Source organism: Oryctolagus cuniculus, chromosome 6 (genome assembly GCF_051225735.1).
Source record: "Oryctolagus cuniculus isolate XC-2025 breed Fujian yellow rabbit chromosome 6, ASM5122573v1, whole genome shotgun sequence".
Classification (NCBI taxonomy): domain Eukaryota; kingdom Metazoa; phylum Chordata; class Mammalia; order Lagomorpha; family Leporidae; genus Oryctolagus; species Oryctolagus cuniculus.
The window spans coordinates 110,348,668-110,373,648 of record NC_142872.1 but is presented as its reverse complement, the minus strand read 5'-3'; the positions used below and the strand labels follow the sequence as shown (position 1 = coordinate 110,373,648).

The window sequence follows — 24,981 nt, the reverse complement described above, 5'->3', positions numbered from 1 at the left end:
CATGTAGTTACCAGAATTCTTAGAAACAATGTTGACACTAGGGGCTGGTGATATGACGTAGTAGGCTGGATCTCCACCTGTGATGCCAATTCATGTCCCGGCTGCTCCTCTTCTGATCCAGTTCTCTACTAATGGCTTGGTAATGCAGTGGAAGATGGCCCAAATGTTTGGGCTCCTGCACTCATGTGGGAGACCTGGAAGAAGCTCTTGGCTCCTGACTTCGGATTGGCCCAGCTCCAGCCATTGCAGCCATTTGTGGACTGAACCAGTGGATGGAAGACCTTTCTGCCTCTCCCTCTCTCTCTGAAACTCTGCCTCTCAAATAAATAAATAAAATCTGTAAAAAATAATAGTGTTGACATTTTAATGTGGGGGTGAGGTAAGGGGTGGTTTAATAATGTCCTTATCAGCTAGGAGACAAGAACTCAGCACACATCTCCCACATGGGTAGGCAGCAATTCAACTACTTGTGCCATCACCTGCTACCTCAGAGTGTACATTGGCAAGTATCTGAAATCAGGAGCCAAAGCTGGAAATGGAATCTAGGCTTTCTGATTTGGGATACAAGCATCTAAATTGCTGGGACATACTTTCTCTTCAAACTACAATCATCAGGCTGCAGGAAAGGGTGAATTTCTTTATTGGGTTTGGACGAGGACAGTGAGCCAATTAATGGGTAGTTGATCATATATTTAAATTTTTCATTTAAAGAAACTCTAAGGGGTGGGCACTTGCTGCATTGAGATAGATTCCACTGGGACACCCGCATCCCATATGGAATGTCTGGATTCAAGTCCTGGCTCAACTCCTGCTTTTATAACTTCTCAGCTTCAGCCTGGCCCAGCCCCAGCTGTTGCAGGTATTAAGGGAGTGAACTAGCACATGGGGGATGCAAGAAGGAGATATTTCTCTACACCCCTCCCCCACTGCTCTCTCTCACTTTCTCTCTGCTTCTCAGGTAATGAAATTAAAAAAAGAGAATTTACTTACATAAAAAATAAATTCTGAAGACTACATGTATTTCTAGAAGGTCTTTATTACCAATAGGTAGTTTATATATTTGAATTTAAGTCATGGATTCAAGACACATTCAACAAGAAAGGGTAATAAACACCAAATTATACTTTATATAGTGCTCTCAGTGCGGATTTGATAATGAATTAACCACACATGAATTAAGTTTGGTTGAGCTCTTACGCATGTTTCTTAGGTAGCATGTTTACCATGGTTATGTTTTTATGCATAAAGATGATGTTCTATCATTTCATTATTATTACATATTGCTCTATAGGAACAACAATTTAATTTAAATAAAACTAAAGCTGTACATCTTAACAACTTACAAGGTTTTTTACAAACCTGATACAGATAGCAGAAATAGAAAAGCCAGCTACATTTGTCTCAGATTGCTATTTCCTTTGGAGATTATTCAAGCTTACACTCAAGAGAAAGATTACATAAGGGCCATCAGAAAGTAGAAAGATTTCTGAGATTAGAGTAAAATGAGAGGTTTACGAGTGATTTCATAAAGGAGATGAGATCTGAGCTAAGCCTTAAAGAACAAACAGGATTTGGACAGGGTAACTGGAGAGGTGCTTAACGCAGGGAGACTGTGAGCAAACCAAGAAAGTATAAGTTCTGATCAGAAAAAGAATTTATTTACTACCGTGCTTTTCAGACTGCAGGGTCATATCCCATTACATAAGTATCTCTCCAAAAGAGTGCTATTTTCTCATGTACAGAAGAATGTATGACACATCCCTGATCTTGGGCAACTAAATACTAATAGCAAGGCCCCTTCATTCCTTTAATTATGGAGAAAAGCCAAAATGTCCTTGTTTATTTCTGAATGCCTCCTTGTAGTGAGTAAACCTTCCTCAAACTGAGAGTCAAGAACCCAAAAGAATTAGTTTTCAAAAGAAGGTAATAGAATAGGAAAAAAAAAAGAAAGAATAAAAGAAAGTGCACATGCATTATCCAAAAAGATATAACCAGGAAATGAGGGGTCCTATCTTAACTAAATGTAACCTATTGAATTTTAGAACAGAGAGACATGTGACAAGTATAGTCTTAGTGACTTTCAAACCATATATTTTATCAGCATATCCACTGGGAAAAAAGCTTATAAATGATACACCCAGCTTTATGAAAACTAAAGACCAGAGAACTTACGTGACTTCACAAATTACTGACATTGTTATAACTGAAATGAGGAGATATACTAGAAATTCAGAGATGGGAAGACAATGAGATATATCCATAAAAGCTGTGCTCATTCCAAATGCAGTTCCTTTCTGAATAATCATGTATAGGACAACTATTTTCCTACATTTCTCGGTTAGTTTATACCTAGACAGATTTCAAGACCTAAAGAAACATAGGGTACTTACACAGCTTTCCTCAGAGGATTTGAACATTTCACTTTTTACACTTTTAAATTTTTATGTACAACATGAACATGCACTTCAACCCAAGTCCCTTAGATATGACCCATGTCTTCATTGAAGCATGGCAAACATAATCACCTACAAAATATATTTCCTGTTTCAGAAATATGGCTTCAGCTCCCTTCCCTACGAGCAATCATCTCATATTCATGACATAAGACAGCTAGTGCTGCAGGCGAGATTTCCATTTATGTGTCACCCTCAGAACTCAGTTTTTCCCTTCGTTTTGGAGTCTGAACATTTCTCTGATTCCAATATCTCCTCCTGGCTCAGTAGAGAAGTTCCTTCTTCCCTCCTCAGATCAAGTAAACCACATGACTGGGATAATTGGTAAGCTTTTGCCATGAAAAGGGTAATAGGACCTTGTGACACAACGTAATTACAATGTAATTCTGTTCTCTGCAGGTTTACATTCCCTGATAAAACTTCATTAAGTCTGAAATGAATAAAGAAATAGTTATACATATAAATGAGTGCTGGATCTGAGTTAAAAACCAAAGAGTTGAAAGCTGAATATATTCCACAAATATATATTTGTTGCCCAGTGTGTAGCTTAAACTCAATGCACTTAAATTGGCCCTGGCTTCCAGTATCTACCACTCCAGGTTGCATTATACGGGGCTCATTCATAAGTCTATGTTGTTAGATGTGTCCCAGGTTTTCACTCTCTAGCAGATAGTACTGAAGACCATGGACTTTGATGTGCTGCAGGCTGAGTTTGAGACTGTCTTCTCCAACAATTTTCTAGCTATAAAATGAGGATACTAAAAGAAACTATTGCATAAAGTTTGTGGGCATTCACTTAGATAAAGCATGTGAAGTATTACAGCAATGCTGTGTCATATATTAATTAATAAACATTAGTTCTTATTATTCCTTAGTAAATGAAATCCCCAGTAATAACATAATTGTGTCAGAGTAGGAGATAGGACTAGAAGGCTTTGACTAAAAGTAGGACCACATGGGCATAATTTCACAAACATAATTTTATGTAGGCTGTTTTAATAGAAACTGATATTAGGGAAGTGAATTTTAGCAGATGACAGAACTATAATAAGATTTCTTTGGATTGGTTTTTAAATGTGCTACATTGCACTGAACTCATTCTGCCCATTAGTTCCAAAGTAATATAGTTTTCAACCACATGTTCCATATATAATTTTTTTCAGGCATGTGACTCCATGAACTGTTTAGTGAGTTCAAATGAAAACACAGAATCTAAGGGAGAGGTGACTTCTGTGAAATAAGAAAGTGCTCTTTGAATTTCATAAAAATGAAACATTTCTTAGACCCTCTTAGCTTTCATAGATTGTTGAAATAAGAACTCAAAATTCATAATCGCACGTTACTTAGGAAATCCTACTGGCTGAAACAGTTTGTTGTTTGGTATATGTTATCTGAAAAATAATGGGGATTCATAATGCACTGGCCAGGTTAAATTTTTTTAAATGGAAACTTTACCTTGTAAAATCAAAAATAGTTCTGTTAACTGAGAAGTGGATTAGAATGTTCAAAGTGCTTGGGGACTGAGCTCTCTATAAAGTCTGATTTATACTGCAGACATCATAATGCCTACCTACTTCAGAATGACAAATAGTGCCAGGCTGGAGGCACAACGGCAGCCCCAGAGCGTTCACAGCAAATGTCTTCCATCTTAATAGCTGAGTCTGTGTCACTCTGTACACTTAAAATTCTGAGCATTTAACACTTCTTGTTGCATCTAAATCCAGATACAAAAACCTTCCAATCAAACTATTTACCTCAACCAAAACCTGTCTTGAATAATTCATAAGGAAGGAGAAACGAGAGCAGTCTAAAAAGCCAAAGAGAGTTTTAATGAACCCTGGAGTTTCAAAAATAATGGCACAGAAGCTATTGCAGATCTTCTCCTTACCCAATAAGCAGGAGCACTGGTCTCTCTTAACATTAATACTCGTAGGAAACTGAGGAGCAGCACGGAGTTCAGCTCTCTGTCATCTGTGATTGATAGGCGAGCTGCATCACACATTGCCAGGAGATGCTCCTTTCTGAATGTGTGACACCTGAAGAAACATCAAAGCCATCACATGCAAATGTCTTAATCTTATTTTGTTTCCTAAAATTCCAGGGATATCTGGAGATTCAGTAAAAAAGAAACTTGACGATCAATATATGTTGCAGCTCTGACCTAGATTATAATATCACCTGCTTTTTCGTGCCTTGGCTATCCTCTAAGTTTAGTTGAAATAATGGGCAGAGTTCATTACCACTCAAGTGTATATGAAGTTTTCCCTCTCTGCTCTCACAGATAACCAACTCTGCAGAATTTGTCTGGGGAGAAAATTCATGATTTTTATTAAATTTCCACAATGGAAGCCATTTTACAGAGCTATTCCTGGAAAGGTAGGTACTAGTTTTCTTTTCTTTCTATAACAAATTGCCATCAATTTAAAAGACTTTTGAACAACACAGATTTTTCTTCAGTTTTGCAGATCAGAAATTTCAAATGGGTCTTACTAGGCTAAAACTGAGGTATGGGCACTGTTGTGTTGTATCTGGTGAATCCAGAGGAGATTCCCTTGCTTGGTCTTTTCTAAGTTCTGGGTGATGCTCCTGGTCCTTAGTTGGTATCCTCCCTCCAGTTTCTTTTCTTCCTTTTTTTAAAAGATTTTATTTATTTATTTATTTGACAGGTAGAGTAACAGTGAGAGAAAGAAAGAGAGAGAGGTCTTCCTTCCGTTGGCTCACTCCCCAAATGGCTGCAATGGATGGAACTACGTCGATCTGAAGCCAGGAGCCAGGTGCTTCTTCCTGGTCTCCCATGCTGGTGCAGGGGCCCAAGCTCTTGGGCCATCCTCCACTGCACTCCCGGGCCACAGCAGAGAGCTGGACTGGAAGAGGAGCAGCCGGTACTAGAACTGGCACCCATATGGGATGTCGGCACCATGGGCGGAGGATTAACCTAGTGTGCCAAGGGGCTGGCCCCATTCCCTCCATTTTCTTTTTTTGTTTGGTTTTTGTTTGTTTGTTTGTTTGACAGGCAGAGTTAGACAGTGATTGATAGAGAGAGAGAGAGAGAGAGAGAGAGAGAGAGGTCTTCCTTCTGTTGGTTCACCCCCCAAATGGCTGCTACGGCCGGTACACTGAGCCAATCCGAAGCCAGGAGCCAGGTGCTTCCTCCTGGTCTCCCATGCAGATGCAGGGCCCAAGCACTGCCTTCCCAGGCCACAGCAGAGAGCTGGACTGGAAGAGGAGCAACCGAGACAGAACCTGGAGCCCCAACTGGGACTAGAACCCAGGGTACCGGCGCTGCAGGTGGAGGATTAGCTCAGTGAGCCACAGCGCTGGCCCTCTCCATTTTCAAAGCATGTCATTCCACCCTCTGACTTGTCAAAATTATTTAAATTTTTACTTGAAAGAGAAAGAAGAGAGAGAAGGAGAGAGAGAGAGAGAGAGAGAGAGAGAGAGAGAGAGAGAATTTTCTATATATTAGCTTAACTGCCCATATGCCCTTAACACCAGGGCTCGGCCAAGATGAAGCTGGCGGTACAGAACTCCATCCTCATTTCCCACATGGGTGGCAGGGATCCAAGTCCTTGAGCCGTAGCCTTCTGCTTCCCAGAGTGCTCATTAGCTGGAAGCTGGAAGCTGAAGGAGAATAGTAAGGACTTGAACCAGGTGCTCAGATATGGGAGGTGGGCATTACAAGTGATGATATAACAACTACACCACGTGCACCTGCTCCCAGCCTCTGCTGTTGTGGTCTCATTTCTTCTGCCTTTGATCGTCGTGCTTGTCTTGTATAATTATGATTATATTGGGTCCATCTGGGTAATCCAAGATTGTTTTACCTTCTTAAGGTCCTTAATTACATCAGCAAACTTTCTATTTGTCAGAAAAGGTAAGCTATTTACAGACTCCAGGATTTGGAAGTGAATATGTTTGGGGACATTATTCAATCCATAATAGGAGCATAATAATCAACTTAGTTGCTTAATAGAAATATTTATAGATTAGATATTAAGCTATATATGGCTTGATTTTAAAACACAGAAGATAATCTCAATAATTTCAGTGTGAATATATTTTTAAATAAATATTTTATAAAACTGTATTTTACAAAACTTTTTATAGAAAGCTTTTATGTAATAAATATACATTTTGTAGGTACAAGTTTTGGATTATAATGGTTCTTCGCCCATACCCACCCTCCGACCTCAAACCGTCCTACCTCCTACTCCTTCTCCCATACCATCCTTCATTAAGATTGTTTTAATTATCTTTATATACAGAACATCAACTGTATAGTACGTAAAGATTTCAACAGTTTGCACCCACACAGACACACAACATAGAAAGTACTGTTTGAAGACTAGTTTAACCATCAGTTCTCATAGTAGAACACATTAAGGACAGAGATCCTATATGGGGAGCAAGTGCACAGTGACTCCTGTTATTCATTTAACAATGACACTCTTACTTATGACGTCAGTGCTCACCCAAGGTTCTTGTCATGAGCTGCCCAGGCTATGGAAGTTTCTTGAGTCCACAGACTCCGACATTATTTAGACATGGCCATAATCAAAGTGGAAATTCTCTCCTCCCTTCAGAGAAAGGTACCTCCTTCATTGATGGCCCCATCTTTCCACCTGGATCTCACTCACAGAGCTTTCATGTAGGCCATTTTTTTGCCACAGTTTCTTGGCTTTCCATGCCTGACATTCTCTCATGGGCTTTTTAGCCAGATTCAAATTCCTTAAGGGCTGATTCTTAAGCCTGAGTGCTGTTTAGGGCATTTGTCATTCTATGAGTGTGCTGTGTTGCCTGCTTCCCATGTTGGATCATTCTCTCCTTTTTAATTCTATCTATTATTATTAGCAGAGACGTGGGCCTATTTATGTGATCCCTTTGACACTTATTTCTATGTTTATGATAAGTTATGAACTTAAACTGATCACTTTAACTAGTAAGATGGCATTGGTATCTGCCAGCTTAATGGGATTTGGAGTCCTATGGAAAATTTTTAGCTTTATCCTTAGGGGTAAGTCCGAGGGAACATGTGCCAAACTGTACATCTCCTCCCTCTCTTTAAAACTTACTAGAAAACATTTAAAATATGTAAGTTTACGAGTTGCTAATTTCTGTCAACTAACAATAATGGAACATTTCAAATACTGGTAAGACCAAAATATCTGTATCAAACCAATAATCATTTAATTAACACTCATTAAAACTTAAAAAAAGTAAAACTTAGTAATGTGTTATCTTCTTTAAAGAATTTGCAAGTGTGTTTGTGTATGTGTATTTATCTTTCCCCTTTTGGTCTGCTTGCTTAGAACATAAATAAGTTACTTTTTAATGTTTATTGAATAAATGCATGAGTGAATGGATAAACCTATTTTTGGGGTGGGAATCTGGCCCATCAGACTCCTATCCTGCATGCTATATTGGAGTACTTGGGTTCAATTCCTGGCCCTGGTCCCAATTTCTGCCTCTGAGTCTGAGTTAGCCTCTGGTTAATACACAAACAGGGAGACAGCAGATGATGGCTAAATACTTGGATCTCTGTACCCACATGGGAGATCCAAACTAAGTTCCTGGCTCCAAGCTTTGATGTGGACTAGCTGTGACTATTGCAAGCATCTAGGGAATGAACCAACATATGAGAGCTAGCTCGCTCTCTCTGTCTCTTAAATACATTAAAAAAGCTATTTCAGGTGTCTAATTTCTGTAACTCTTCCAGATTTTTTAAAAGCATAGCAACATTGCTGGCTTACAATTAAAAGCAGACTTAATAATCAATACACTCTTAGGAACTATATATATAATTTCTTGTCAAATTTCATTTCAAATACATATCACTAATTTTTAAAGAAGTCCATAATAAAATGGGTCAATCACATGAAGGGAAATTTTTCAAATAAAATGAACCATAGAAATAATTCTTACCTGAAATTAGTTCAAATGTATCTCAATTGGAACCCAATATATATATTTGTATATGACAAACTCATACATGTTTCCAACAACTTACTATGTTTGTAAATAGTTAATATAACTTTTGCATGTCATTTTCAGAGAATAAGAGAAGTATTTAACTCATAATTAATCTATGTAGACAAAACAGTGGTTTAAGGAAGGAATGTATTTAAGAGTCTTAAAAATCACATTGAATTTTAAAGCTGTTTAAAAAATTTCAAATTAAGCTATGACCATATTAAGAATTGCATTATTATCCTAGATGAAAGAGCAGTTTAGCAAGAGACCTATTAATGAAGTTTAAGATACTTAAATTATTTTTCTGGGAAAAGAAGTATGGAGTAACTTTGTTGTAGATATATTTAGTTTGCAATATTTTACTCTCAATATTTCTCACTCTATAAATTTTCACCAAAATAGTTTTATTTCACCATTTATTTCAAGAAGGAAAAGTATGTATTTAAATAAAATACCTATTCTCAAATGAATGTTCTCTGTTACTAGATTCTACCTACTGATGCCATGTGCATGTTAAAATTAGTGATGCTTTTAACAGATTTTGGTGATCATGTTAACATATAGAATGTGCTAAATGTCATTTCTGAGAAAACTAGTAAAATGTCAATGTTTTGAATTTCTATTCTAATCTGAAGGTATGTGTAGATACTTATGCTGAATTAAGTCATTTATAATTTATGTTCAAGATTTTTTAAATTTTATCACAGAAATCCTAAAATATTTTAACTCAAAATTCTAAAGCATTAAAAATAACTTAAAATACATAGAACATTATTATTATTATTATTATTTTACTGGAAATAGAGTAGTGATAGGACACATTGGGATTGTAGTAGAAATATAGCATCCTGAAAGTGTCACCAAACACAGAAAAATAGAAACCCTACATATACTATATACACTTACAAGGTATGTTACTCAGGATTTTTTTTTAACATAATCAAATGCTAATATCCTAATTAAAATGGTTTTACGATAACTTTGTAAAAAATACATTAAGTTCCAATGGTGGTTTTCTGAGCATTGGGGTTGAGTTTTATTTCTTCTTTATATCTTTGTTGTTTCTAAATGTTTTACCAGGAATGTGTTCATGTTAACAGCAGACATAAGAAATATTGATCTTTCCATTAAAAATATGTTTAATCTTTAAGCCAAAATAAATAAATGAACTAGTTATGTTTGTTTCTAATTAGAAAAATAGAATTTTCTATTCTATTCTTCTGTGAATTTGTAAGAATTTCTCATTTGGGAAATCTATTTGGACCTGATTTTATGTTTTTTTTTATTTTTTTTATGGCAATCCATTGCAAATAATGCTGAATTTTAAAAGACAGTGTATCTTATTAATAACCAATTGATCATGTATAGTGTATAGTAAAATATTTATAAATTCATCTTTGATATGTAAAGATGTAATTGTTACTTTGCATACTGGCAACTGAGAGAAAAAAAATATTGGGGGCAGTAGGTGAAGTTTGGGATGTACACATCTGTTTTTTTTCCCCAAGAAACCTTTTACTTAAGGTATACATTCTTGCACTTCATAAATAAAAATTTAGGAACACAGTGATTCTTCCCACTCCCATTCCTATCCTTCCTCTTCCTCCCTCTCCTAGTCCCATTCTTATTTTTTACTAAGATCTCTTTGCAATTAACTTTATATATGTAAGATTAACCCTATAGTAAGTAAAGAGGTCAACGAATAGTATACATAAAAAAAAAAAAAAAACTGTTCCTCAACAGCCAAGACAAGGGCTGTTCAATGTCATTGCATTTCAAAGTGTCAATTTCACTTCTATAGATTACCTCTTAGGTATTCTATTAGTTACCATAGATTAAGGAGAACATATGGTATTTGTCCTTTTGAGACATCTCTTATCAGAATGTAGGAACAAGTCATGGCTACTCGGCTTCTGACCCAGCTCCCTGTTAATGCATTCTGGGAGGCAGCAGATAATAAATCAAGTGTTGGCCTCTGATAGCCACATGGGAGACCTGAATGGCGCTCCATGCTTTTGCCATCAGCTGTTGCAGGCATCTGGGGAGATGGAAGCTCGCTCTCTCCCTCTCTCCCCCCAGCCTGTGTGTGTGTGTGTGTGTGTGTACGTCTGTTGTTCTGTCTTTTAAGTGCAAGAAAAAGCAAACATTTACAAAAAAAGGAAAAAAAATCCGAGTAAGCCATTAAATATTAACCGTGACATGTCCTACTCAACTGTTATGAGATATTTCTTTCATAATAGGAATAAATTCCAATTCAACTTTAAGAATTCCACTCAGGCTTATATTGAGTATTGATTTTTACTGTATGTATCCTGCTATTTTGCTACATCACTGGACTTAGGGTAAATGAAAAACAGATCAAGAAAGCCATGAGGTACCAAAAGTATTCTTGTTTTCAGCCTCACGATTGTTTTGACAAATCTGGAAGTAACCCAAGAGTTTAATAATACCTAACCTCCCCCAGATCACTTGTAAACTATCATTTTCAAGATCAAGAACCATTCATAACACTTTATTACTTAAAAATTAAGTACTTAAAATTACTCGATATAGGGATAGCCACACTATTGAAACTAACCCTGATCCTTTCTACAATACCTGAAATTTATAATTCATGTTTATGTGATGACTCAGAGACACATACATTATAATCAAACAAACATGTCAAGCAGAGAGTAACTTACAGGCATGAAAAAAATGTTATATAAGGAACATCGGTAGAAACAGTAGAGGCCTAGAGTGTGCCAGGGAAGGAACAAAAAGAAGGAAACAGTGTGCTGTTCAGAATGAGGAGGGATGAGCATATGAAACTGAATGTTTGATTCTTAAGTCCCTAGTTTTTCATCTAAGTTTAATAGGAAGACTTTTCAGAGAATTCGATTTCAAGTCAGGAATAATATTTAAACAAACAGAACCAATGATAATTTAACTATGTAAATGCTTACTATTTGCTAGATTCATGCTCTGAGCTGCATATTCATTATCACACTTGATCTTAGCCAAAAGGCTGAGAAGCGATTGTACATTCATTATTGTGTTCCATTTTTAGAATGACTTTATTAGGTGGACATCATTTCATTGTGAGGAATGTATGCTTTATGACTTTAATATAGTCTCAGCTATGTGGATATTAAGTGGTAGACATGGAACTTAAAGAAAAAAGTCTGGTTATAAAGCTCCTACTTTTCCACACTATTCTGTAAGGTAGAAAACATTAAAACACTAAAACACTTGCTGGATGATCTTTTTCTTTTTCTTTTTTTTTTTGATGGAGTAAGTCTGAAGATTTGGTGAATCAACTAGACTTCCTATGGAGGCAGCCTTTAAAATGCCTGCCACAGATTCCTCCCTTCCTGGTATTGATGTCCTTGTTATTTCCCTTCTCTAACTTGCTTATAACCAACAGCACAAGGCAAAGTTGAGACTACGTGATTTCTGGGATTGCATTTAAAAGTCCATGAGGGGCCGGCACTGTGGCATAGCAGGTAGAGCCACCTCCTGCAGTGTTGGCATTCCATATGGGCGCCGGTTCTAGTCCCAGCTGCTCCACTTCCAATCCAGCTCTCTGCTATGGCCTGGGAAAGCAATAGAAGATGGCCCAAGTCCTTGGGCCCCTGCACCCATGTAGGAGACCCAGAAGAAACTCCTGGCTCCTGGCTTCAGATCAGCTCAGCTCCAGCCATTGCGGCCAATTGGAGGGGGAACCAGCAGACGGAAGACCTCTTTCTCTCTCTCTGCTTCTCCTACTCTCTCTGTGTAACTTTAACTTTCAAGTAAATAAATAAATATTTAAAAAAAAAAAAAAGACCATGAGTTCATTTCCTGGCTAACACTCTCCAGCACCTTCCTGGCTCTGATAAAGGGGCCATGTTTGGGAAGGGTGACATGCAGGATTGGAGAGATCAGCTTCTGGTCAACAGCCAGCAAGGGAGTGGAGGCCCTGGGTCAATAGTACTTTAGGTAATGAATTCTCCAAACAACTTTGTAGCTGAGCTTGGAAACAGATTTTTTTACCAGAGGAGCTTTCAGATGAGACCCCAAAGCCTGCCTGATCTTTTGGTTGCGGTTTTGTGAGGAGCCCTGTGAAACAGAGGCACCAGCTAAGCAGCACATGCATTTCTGACTCAGAAACCATAAATGATGAATGTGTTGTTTCAAACCACTTGGCTCCAGGACAATTTCTTACATAGCAACAGATAACTAACAGCACATCAACAAGGCAAAGACTATGTTCTATCTGGTTTCTGAAAGACAGAGGAGAACTCATTAACATCAACTCAGTCAAGAGTGAATGAAGCGAGGATCAGATTAATTATCTTTATGATTATTTGGAATTTGACATTTTATTATTCATGCAGAACATATTTAAAATAATTTGTCTATCACTTTCCTGTCCACTTTATCATAATAAAATATATTGCAAGTAAAATAGCCTAAACTCAATAACAAAGATTTTTTTCTCCCTCTTCCCAATTCCGCTGAGCTTTACTGGGGTACAATGTACATGGGGAGATCCACTCACTGTGCAAAAGGACTATTTGATTCATTTTGGCAACTGAGAAATAATCACATAACCAATACAATAATTCAGACTAACAGCTGAAAATATTGTCTTGTGCTTCTTCCCAGTGAAGCCCCTACCTTATTCTTCCATTCTGATTTGCTTTCTTTCCAAATAGCTTTACATTTTCTAGAACTCCATGTACACAGATATGCTTAGATGTTTTAAATGTTTCATTTGTGCAGCAAATGAACTTGAGTGTAAAGATATCTGCACATAAACTAGGTGTGACAACAATTTTTACATTTCACTCATAGTTTAAACAATTTTTGAAGATTTATTTATTTATTGGAAAGAAGAACAAAAGAAAGAGTGATAGTAAGAGTGAAAGCAAGAGAGAAAGATCTTCTATCTGCTGGTTCACTTCCCATGCACAACAGCCAGGGCTGGGCCAAACCATAGCCAGGAGCCCAGAACTCCATCAGGGTCTCCAACATCGGTCTAAGGGGAGGTAGACCAGAAGTGGAACAGCAGAACACTCCAATGTGGGATGGAGCATTCTATCAGCAGTGAGTTCGCCCACTGCGCCACTGTGCTGGCTCTTCACTCATAATTTTATATGAAAATCTATTTGATGAATTCAACATATGTATGAATACTTTACCTATAAGAAAAGAACTAAATATTCTCATGCTATTTTAACTCATTTAACTTTAGTGGATTAACGTGACAGAACTGTTTGTAAAATTCTTCAAAGATCCCTAAGATTATTTCACCCTTTTTCCCTCTGAACATTAAAAAAATTATATTACACTATATTAAACTATTTTGCATGGCCATTTATCTGCATGTTTCAAATTTAAAAACTGACAGAAAGTTGAGGCTACCATGGAGCAGTAATGGATTTTATATTTAAAGTTAAAATTCTCTAGGTTTTCTACAACTTGGCACTTTTAAATTGGTTCTTGATGATTAAATTTTCAACTCTCAGACAATCAGCCTGCTTTCAAAGTCTGATTTTTCTCCTACTTGGTTGTAAGGAAAATGCAGGCATCCAATAAAAATGCGAGAGACATTTTCTTGAATGTAGGGTTGATGATGGATGGGCGAACATTGGGACCCACACAATGAAAATATCAGACAAAATTCAGCAGTAGTCACTATTTGCCAGGAGTGGTAGCATCAGCTAACTTTGGATTCCTGCAGTCTTTCATTTAACAGCTATGTGTTGGATTATCACAATGAGCTAGTCACTGCCTTACTTATATCAAGTGTTTTCTTCACTTACTGGAGAAAATTCTGATAGTTACTACCACAAAGCAGGAGAGGATTAAAACATATAAGTCAATATGCTCAAAACATCAAAGTTCCAATTGCATGTTGTCAAAATCTAAATAAATCCTGAAGAATTCCACACTGTCTATCTCAACTTACAGATGCCAAAGGTAATCAAAAATGAACAACCATATTTGAAGGTCAATAAAAAGAAAAGTCAGTGTGGAAGCAAATTATTCTTGATACACATTGGATTTGGACTTTAGGTAAGATTTTTAGTCATAAGGAATAATAATTTAACTTTTAAACTCCCTGTTCTTCAGTAATACAGTAGTACTTTAAATATAACAAGATGTGAAATAGGACATTTCCTGTTGCTTCAAACATTTCAACTACAACTCTAAGATAAATAACAATAGGAGAAAAGATTCTGACCCAAGCTGTTAGGCACCTCTCTCAGGGTTTCTGAACAAGTAATCAAATTGGCTATGAATACAGCATTCATCTGGTATCCCAAAAGCAGAATTTGGGAGCACATTGAGAGAAATAAAGTAACTACAGCAATGAGACATTATCCAAGGGGAGAAAACAGGTATGATTTTTCCTCCTTTCACTGATGCTCCTTTAAGATACTCAACAAGGTGAGCTCCACTAGATCTAAGTGAGTGCAAGGCACATAGAGTAGTGTCCCAATACTGACCACAAGATTACTGAGCATCAGAAAGGCGCAGGCCAATCTCAACATGACCAATGTGATGAGAAGATTCTGGAACAAGCTGACATGTGGCTTCTTGAGTTTGGGCAAATGTGAACATTGAGATGCACGTTCCTTTCCTTTCCAGAGAATTCAGAAGGCAGGATGACAAGCAGAGAAGACAGCAGACAGCCTACATACCATCACTTGTCATGACAAGAATACCTGCATTTCCCAGGAGCTCAGTGTAACCGAGTGAAAGCGAGTTGATATCTTTATGAGACCCCACTGAAAAGAGCTATCTTCACAAGTAAGGGAACCCAAGTAGAAGACTATAGAGTTGTCTATTGTAGGCTGGAATTAGGTGGTAGCCTAAATACATATGTGCCTTGTCAGAGGAATCAGGTCCAAATGCTGGCAATGTGGGGGATGGACAGTGCTCTGAACCATCTACGAAAATATCTCACCAGAAATCACAGCCATAGTAATCAACAATAACTCCACCATCTCGCATTTGGTTATTGAACTCATTACTCTATCTTCTTCTAAAATAGGACAATTATACTCTTCATCAAAGCTATCATATAATTCCCCTTCTCGAGCTAAATCACCCTAAGATTTTATAGGAAACTTCTCTATGGAAGCGGTCAACTTTTAAAAAGAGGCACAAAGATGGGGAGAGTTCTCACCCTAGTCATTCGACAAATATTTACTGAGCACCTGCTCAGGAGAATATAAAGGAAGGGAGAGAAATTCCTGCTTTTTGTGTGCTTGCTTTCTAAAAGAGACCACAAAGCAAAATCTCAATAGCCAGAACTGGACCAGGCTGAAGCCAGGAGCCTGGAATTCTATTTGGATTTCCCACGTAGGTGCCAGGAACCTATCATCTTCTGCCTTCCAGGGACATTAGCAGGATGCTGTATTGAAAGCAGGGGAATCAACAGTGCAGGCACTTCAATATGGGGTACAGGCATCCCAAGCAGCAGCCTAACTCTCTGCACCACAATTCTTGCCCCTCAAACTATTTTCTAAAGAATTATTTATTTATTTATTTGAAAGTCAGAGTTACACAGAGAGAGAAGGAGAGGCAGAGAGAGAGAGGGGTCTTTGTCCGCTGGTTCACTCTCCAATTGGCCACAATAGCCAGAGCTGGGCCAATCCGAAGCCAGGAGCCAGGAGCTTCTTCCGGGTCTCCATGTGAGTGCAGGGGCCCAAGGACTTGGGCCATCTTCCACTGCTTTCCCAGGCCATAGCAGAGAGCTGGATCAGAAACGAAGCAGCCAGAACTCGAACCAGCACCCACATGGGATGCTGGCACTGCAGGCGACGGCTTTACCCACTAAGCCACAGCACCAGCCCCACCCCCTCAAACTTTTGAACTTATGAGTCAGTATAGTTTCCAAAAGATTTTAGGGTCTGGCATGAGGTTGCCGAAGTTTTGTTTTGATTACAAAGAACTCTGTTTGTTGCCCTGATTTGTCTCAGTTCACCTCTCTGAGTGAAAAGTCTCTAGTATCAACCACTATACTTTCTTTGGTAGACACAGCCTTCAAGTATTGTTGCAGACCAAGAATTAGAGGTAGGCTTTGAGGGGATAATATTTGTTTGGATAGAGGTAATTAAGAATTGATCATATCCTTCAAAAAATTAATTTGCTGCTTGCAGGCTGACTATACCTGTAATACTCCTATGGCTCAGGTGTCCTGTGAGTTTGTTGAGATCTATACTACCGAAAAGCATGTGATTTTTCAAATCTTCTACCATTTTTCTCTTTGAACTATTAACTTTTCATTTATACAGGAGAGCATAACATGATTACTTTGGATAAATGCCTTTCCATTAGCATATGAAAGTTATGAGTATTCAGTTACAAAGATGGCCATCTAGTTCAGAGGTTGGCAGACTACAGCCTACAGACCAAATCCAGCTGACTATGGTTATTCTATGGCTTGTGACTAAAAATTTGTGGTGTTTATATCTTTTAAAGTTTGGCGGTGAGGGAAAGAGCATTTCCTAATCCATGAAAACTGCAGAAATTCAAGTTTCAGTTTCATAAATAAAATGTCATTAAAATACACACACACACACAAAAGAAAAAGAAAATATCTCACTCACCAAACAGTCAATCTCTGACAACATCATAGGTACAGATGCAGGGGCAGACTAGAAGTCAAATACTATTATGCAATGCAGAGTTAGAAATAAGCATCAGATCTGAATTGATGGAAGGGGAATGATTTTGAATTTATTTGAATTAAGGATAGCTTGGAAATTTCAATATCTGAACATAAGCTTAAATTACTGAAATTAATTTGTTATAGCTGAAGATCTGAGAAACTATGTTCTCTGCCTAACATGTATCAAATTTCAGATTTGATAATGTGGTTGAAGACAAAAGTAAAAGAGCATTTTGGCTTTGATACAGGCCATTCAATAAAATCATTACATAAGGGTTACACATAATACACATTAATCCCCTACCACAGCACCTGGTACACAGAAAATGGTTTTAATAAATATGAGTTATTGTTAGTTTTATTACCATGTCTTTGGCACTGTTAGTTATTTTACTTACATACATTACCTTTAATCCCTCCAATAAATCTACTAGGTAGTTATTACTACACTTTTTTCACAGATGAAGAAAAAGAAGAAACAAAAATGAAACAGGACATCTCTACCCTCAGAAGCTTAACTTAAGGAAATGAGAAAATTAATGGCACTAGTGAATAAAATAGAAATTACTCAAGATGTCATATGAAGCCAACTCAGACCACAATTGGGTTTCCTCAAAAGACCCAACCCAAAAAAAGAAGTTGGTTATTCAGATGAAAAGTGGGGACAGCATTTCCAAATAAAGGCTCTACAAGATTTTTATAATGGCTGGAGAGAGGTGGTAGGATGGAGTGATACAACGAAAGCCTTCTAACCCTCCCTGATAATGCATCCTGAATACCATGTAGAGCCAAGGAATGAATTTCAATAAGAAGATGACGAGATGACACTGGCTCTCAGGATTTACTACACAGGACCCTGAGGTAGAGTACTGAAGACTGACAGCTCCCAGCTGCTGCCAAGGCAAATCTGTGAATGCATCCACTTCCAGCACCCTCATGGGCAATGCCCTTTGCCCTTTAGTATCCTTATCCTTAAAATAGAACAAAGAACACACCTAGTCTGCAAATATACTGACCTACTGACTTACAAAGTGTAACATAAATCTATCAAAATGTCAAAGTAAAATCTTGCCAATTTTTATTAAAATTAACAATTATATTACCACGATTTAAATTTCTTCTGTGCACTTTGAGTCTTTCAAGGAATCAAATTAAATAAAAATATATACAGTGTTAGTCCAAAAGTTGAGCTGGGTTTTAACATCTATATTTCTTATACAAATTCTAACAAAAGAAAAAGTAGAAAAACATGGCAGGAGAATTGGAAATAAGGGCAAAGGCTAACTATGGAGGCTTCACTTCCTGAGAGTGGCAATAGTAATTACAGGTTTGGGGCTGCTGGAAATTATAGCAAATTCTCAAGTGCAGTGTTTTTCTTTCCACTGTAATCTGCAGTGACTTGGTGACCTATGCCAAGTATCAGAAAACACCCAGCTGTGACAGGATGCCCCTCTTCTCTAAATGGATGCTTGGATGTGACAAGCTTTTGTTAATTTCCAGCATTCTGCTTCTTTGAAGTGTCAAGAAAAGCAGAGAAAAGGTAGGGGCAGGACAGGGACAGTATGATCAGGGTAAAATACAGTGAGGTCATCTTGAGAAGCAGCAGAATGAGCTAGAGGGAAGCATATGCTATCTGGGTCCTGGAGTCAGTGGCTCATGTGACATGGTAGAACTGGCCAAGAAATGAAGATGAGAAATGTCAATATTCAAATTAGAGCCAGCCATAGATCAAGTTACTGGGTGCAGTCTGTGGAACGCTTGAGATTTATCTAACATCAAAGGTAGCCCTGACAATTGTTGCTGGGAGAGTCAGGGTCCAGAGGCTATGGGGATTCATAAACTTAAGAACTAATCAGTCAAACCTGGATTCAAGAAAGTCAATTTTGAGGAGAAGGCATGTAGATGATTTCAAGAAAGTGTAACAAGGCATTAAGAGAGAAGTTGTTGGCCGGCACTGCAACTCAATAGGCTAATCCTCCGCCTGCGGCGCCGGCACACCGGGTTCTAGTCCCAGTCGGTGCACCGGATTCTGTCCCGGTCGCTCCTGTTCCTGTCCAGCTCTCTGCTGTGGCCCAGGAGTGCAGTGGGGGATGGCCCAAATCCTTGGGCTCTGCACCCGCATGGGAGACCAGGAGAAGCACCTGGCTCCGGGCTTCGGATCAGCACGGTGTGCCGCAGCAGCCATTGGGGGTGAACCAACGGAAAAAGGAAGACCTTCCTCTCTGTCTCTCTCTCACTGTCCACTCTGCCTGTCAAAAAATTAAAAAAAAAAAAGACAGAAGTTGTGCAATGATCCAGAACAACTTGTGTTCTCCTCTCAGGATGGGAAGCTAGGAAGATGCCCATCAACACTGAGCATGAAGACTATAGGGACAGGGAAGCACACAAGAGCCTGCCTGCTCTGTTTTTTCCCCTGGCTCTCAGACAGAATAATATCCCAGGCTCATTTCTATTCTTTCTCCTCTTTTAAAAGTAATGATACATAACTGAAATTTATATAGTATAGCTTTTAGAAGCTACCTGAAGTTTAATTCTTGTGCTTATTATTCCAATTAGCAGTGAGTTTAGTGAGTTTTGTTTTTTTTTTTTTTAGGGAGATTTTATTTATTTATTTGAAAGAGTTACAGAGAGAGGGGGAGGGACACACACACACAGAGAAAGATCTTCCATCTGCTGGTTCACTCTCCAAATGGCCCCAAAAGCCAGGCCTGGGCAAGGCTGAAGCCAGGAGCCAAGAGCTTCTTTTGGGTCTCTTGTGTTGGTGCAAGGGCCCAAGCACTTGGGCTATCCTCCACTTCTTTCCCAAGTGCTTTAGTAGGTAGCTGGATCTGAAGTGAAGCAGCTTGGAATCAAACTGGCACCCACATGGGATAGCAGTGTGGGAGGGTGTAGCTTAACCTGCTGCATCACAGCACCAGCCCAGTGTTTTTATTTTTTAAGAATCCCAGGAAGTAAAATTAGCCTAGTTTTATACAAATTAAATGTGTTATTTGTTTCCAAAATGTGATTATTCATACGGGTGTAAAGTGTTCTAATATACTGCACACACCCAGAGAAGCTGATGGAACTTATGCACAGGTTGGGGGGTGTCAGGGAGAGTTGGAAGGAGAAGATAATCATGAAACCTGGGATTATGTTGGTCTTGGCGATTGTGTCAAAGCCCAAACAAGCATTGCAAGTATGCAAGTAATACTAAGTTGGTCGAGGATGGAGTAGATGTATAGAAAGCCTTAAGAATTTTCTTTGACAAAACAGCTTCATTTGGCTGGTGTCGAACCCTAAGTTCAAACTCCACTAAACAATGAGTTTGACACCGCTATCTTCTTACAGTATCTTCAATATTCGGTTTGATTGGGGCTTATCAGAGAATTCATACTCACAATGTCAGAAAAGACCAAGTCAGGAGAAAGGAGGATGGCATAAGCAGTTAAGATTTTATGTGGCATGCTACTTGAAATAATTTCATTGCACACATGTAATTTGGGGAAAAGGCAGTTATGAAATGAAAGAGATAGGAAAAACACCTCAAGAATATCTATAATGGAAACAATATTATGCTTTCATAAAAATACATTTCTCGTTGATTAAAACAGGGTCCTATGATAAAAATCTTGTGGGACATTCTCTACAGGAATTAGAAGAGTGACATGATAAATGAAAATTGAAAATTGTTTCAGGTTCACATAGAGGGCACCCAGTAATCATAATGATGATAGCTTGCATTTGTAAAGATCTTAGTTTTCAAAGTGCTTTCATACCCATCATCTCTTCTGATTTTTATGACAACACTGTGAGTAAGGGAGGGCAATAATTGTCACTCCCATCTTAAAGGAAAGAAAACTTTATATCTCTCATATAGGCAATTGTATATCTAAAGTGACTGAATAACATCACACTTTTTGATGTAAATGGCATTATCAAATATTTTTTTAAAAAATAAGAGTGAAAATTAAATAAAATATATGAGAAAAGTTCCTAAAGGAAATGGGTTAAAAAGACTTAGTGTGTGAAGATATGTATACATTTGATAAAGTAAGCAGAATAGGGAAATTAAGTTGCATAATGCAGTTTAAAATGCTTCTTTATTCTTTTAGACATTTCCATTTTTTTTATCTGGCTAACATCTCAAATTTCAGGTGTCAGAAACTAGCCCTCATAATTCAATTTTTCAATGTCTTTCTAATGCATCTCAGTTCATTTTGGTCACCCCTTCTTTTTTAAAAAATAATTATTTACTTATTTTGAAACTCAAAGAGAGAGAGAGAGAGGGAGAAAAACAGATTTTCCATCTGCTGGTTCACTGCCTCGATGGCTGCAACATCCAGGATTGAACCAGGCCAAAGCCAGGAACCAGGAAGTTCATCCAGGTTTCCCACATGGGTGGCAGGAAACACTTCCGTCGTCTTCAACAAGTTCTCCCAGGCCATTAGCAGGGAGTTGGATCGGAAGTGTAGCAACTGGGACACAGTTTGGTGCCCATAAAGGATGCTGCCATTACAGGTGATGGCTTTACCCTCTACACCACAGTGCCACCTCCTGGTCATCACTTCTTAATTTAACTGCCTAAAACTAATTGTCTCTTTCTTCCTTTCATTTCTGGTGTCTTTCCTTCACCCATTTTGTTCCTCACTCAATTCCACACTGCATTTCAATTAATCCTCTTTTCAACCTACCTTGAATAATGTAATATATATACTGGTTGATTCTTTTCTTCACATTGATTCTCTCTCCTCTCTCTCTCTCTCTCTCTCCCCTTGCTCTCTCTCCCCCCCCCATTTTTTTTTTACCAACAAAAGTTAAAAAAAATACTTTGTTTCTCAGAATTCTCTATATCTACATGAAAGTTGAAATATGAAAGTTTCCAAACACATTCTTTTCTCTTTTAATGATTCCTGGATCCTTCTACCCTTTTTAATATTTTATGACTGTGGACAGGTGTTATGATACAGCCAATTCAACTGCATATTTAGATAGAGGAAGAATCAGATACTAAACTGATAAGAACAGATATGAAACTTGATCTTAGTCAAAATGCAGAGAAGCAATCAGCTGCATATTTGGACACCCACATCCCAAATCAGAGTACCTGGGTTTGAGTCCCAGACCCCTGTTTTCTATCTAGCTTCCTGCTAATGTGCTAATGTGCACTCAAGCATCAGGTGATGGATCAAGTACTGGAGTCCCTGCCACCCATATGGGAAACCTGGATGGAGTTCCTATCTCCTGACTTGGGTCCAGCCCAGCCTCAGCTGTTGCGAGCATTTCAGAAGTGAACCAGAGGATGGAAGAACTCTCTCTCTCTCTCTCCTTTTCAAATAAATATATGAATTTGAAAAAACAATATTTTAGAATATCCTATGGCTATCAGTCTTGCTGTACTCATTTGGAAAGCAGTTTCCCCTTATTTGTTATGAATATTTCTTCTTTACTGAACTACAATTTCCACATAGAAGAGTCTCTCTTTGAATACCTACTTGACTTAAAATCTATGATATTCAAGTAGAATTCTAATTATATTCTGTCTCACACAGATTCTGGTGTATATGTATTAAGCTGTGTCTTCACTTGCACAGAAGTCCTCCAATAGGAGGCATCGTTGTTGTTTTTTTTGTTTTTTTTTTTTTTTTTTTTTTTTTTGACAGGCAGAGTGGACAGTGAGAGAGAGAGACAGAGAGAAAGGTCTTCCTTTGCCGTTGGTTCACCCTCCAATGGCTGCTGCGGCCGGCACACCGCGCTGATCCGATGGCAGGAGCCAGGTACTTAACCTGGTCTCCCATGGGGTGTAGGGCCCAAGCACTTGGGCCATCCTCCACTGCACTCCCTGGCCATAGCAGAGAGCTGGCCTGGAAGAGGGGTAACCAGGACAGAATCCAGCGCCCCGACCAGGACTAGAACCTGGTGTGCTGGCGCCGCAAGGCGGAGGATTAGCCTAGTGAGCCGCGGCGCCGGCCTTGGCATCGTGTTTTAATATTCCTCTGGCACACTTGGGCATCAAGCAGTGATAGCAGGGGATGAATATAATTAATAATTCTATCATAAAATGTAAACAAAGTGTTTAAACAAAAGCATTCATTCATACCCACCACACATTAAGGTAAATGCTAAGAATATAATTGCAAAAGAATGACTTGCTGCCTATCATGTCAAAGTTTATGGTCTATTATAGAAAAAACAAACTGATAAACGTACCAATGAGGACTTCTGAATGTCTACCATTACCTAAACTCACAAAGATAAATAAGATCAGAAATTTGATCAGCTTTCATAAAAGAGAAGCTCACAAGTGAAATAACCTTTTTTGCTTCATGAAGCACAAAAGGTTGGTGAGCATTCTTGTCTTACATATGGCAGAACAGAGACCAGAAAGGGCTCAGCGTTACATGAAATATGAAGATGAGTGAAATGCTTCAGAGCTGGAGGCAAGATTTATAATTCATCGATATATACTTTTATATTCAGCAAGCACTGTATGCTTAATATAATTTAATTTTTAAATAAAATGAATAATTACAATTATCCTAATAAGCATATAAAATAGCTTGAGGAACTTTAAAATCTTGGTTATTCACTAACAGAACAAATAAAATATGTTAATTTAAGTTAATTCTTCCAATTTATACAGTGATATTTAAATTAACTTGCAAATGTTTGATAATCCAAGCCACTTTAGAGCAATCTGCCTAGTTGATGTGGTTTCTTTATGCAGTATATATTATGTACAGATTTTTGCAAGTTGAACACTTATTTGGGAGTGTTAAGTCATTTAAAAAAAAACTTTAAGGATAACTAAAGAGTTGTATCAATTATATTTTTTTTAAAATTCACTTCATTTTTTATCATAGTGATGTTTAATGTTGATAAAGACCATTTTTTAGTTCCTATCCTAAATGTAAATATTTTAACCAGCATATAGCTATTTTTGTGCAATTTTCTCAATCATTATAGACAGAAAAGAATAAAAACATCAATGACGCAAAAATGAATTTATAATAATTTGATCATATAATTTATGTATAGATGTTAAAATCAGAATTTATATATCTTAGAATCAACAAAAAATATTTAACAAATAGATCTTTAATGTTTCAAAGATAATTTCTATTTTCCCTGTGGACACATTCATTTTACAGGGATCAAGAATAAGGGGAAAATCACAGGAATAGTTTTAAAGTACCTGGAAAAACATCAAATAAAACTAACATCACAAAACTATTAAAGCAACAGTATCAAGAAAATACTAGGCCACGTCAACTGAATCATGATTAATAAATTGGGTGAGAAATCAACAGGAGGTAACTGACTTAGTAAATAGATCATGGCTAAACTTGCTGCTGTTTGAGTACAAGGCAAGAGTTAAGAGCATGAACACTTCACTCCCACATATTTGATAGGAATAAAGAAAGGAATAAAGATGAGATGTGATAAGAATAAAGAAAATCATGCAGCAGTTTGAGTGTAAATCCTTCCCAGGATGAAGGATACACAAATCAATCACTACGGATTAAAAACCTAACTGTAAACAATAAAAATTTAAAATCAAAGAGTATAGTAACATGAGACTTCTGTGCAGGATGAGGCATAAATGCCCTCACTGAGGATGGAGGAGACAGGGCCTGTTCGTCTTCTTTTACTTTGGGGATTTCTCTTTATTACCTGGTCACTGCAAGTTTTCCTACCTTCCCTGTCAGGAATCTGTTCCTGATGAAGTCGTATTGTCTTTTATTATGAATGTTATGGCTTGATCTCACCTTGACTACATTGGTAGGTCTCTCTAGGAAACCATGGAATGGCTAATTTAGATCTTCTGTTGCTTAAACATTTTGTAACCAGTCTTTTTCCTCTTGGAGGCCTATTATTAATGCCAACCTACCTTGGGCACTGGTATTGTTCTCCCAAGGAGACAGAAGCACC

At 37.8% G+C, this 24,981-nt stretch overlaps 1 protein-coding gene and 1 pseudogene across 8 annotated transcripts in view; both read right to left on the bottom strand.

Moving 5' to 3' along the window:
• RALYL (RALY RNA binding protein like) overlaps positions 1-24,981 on the bottom strand; it is an 837,272-nt gene that overhangs the window by 595,471 nt on the left and 216,820 nt on the right. Inside the window, exon 1 of one of the 8 annotated variants that reach the window (XM_051844584.3) lies at positions 4,342-4,482. The exons of the other annotated variants lie outside the window; for them this stretch is intronic. The gene's annotated coding sequence lies outside the window, so the exon portion shown is untranslated. Of the gene's footprint in view, positions 1-4,341; positions 4,483-24,981 lie in introns of those variants that run through there. 8 annotated transcript variants of the gene reach the window in all.
• Positions 22,001-22,116, bottom strand: LOC127490811 (U2 spliceosomal RNA; annotated as a pseudogene).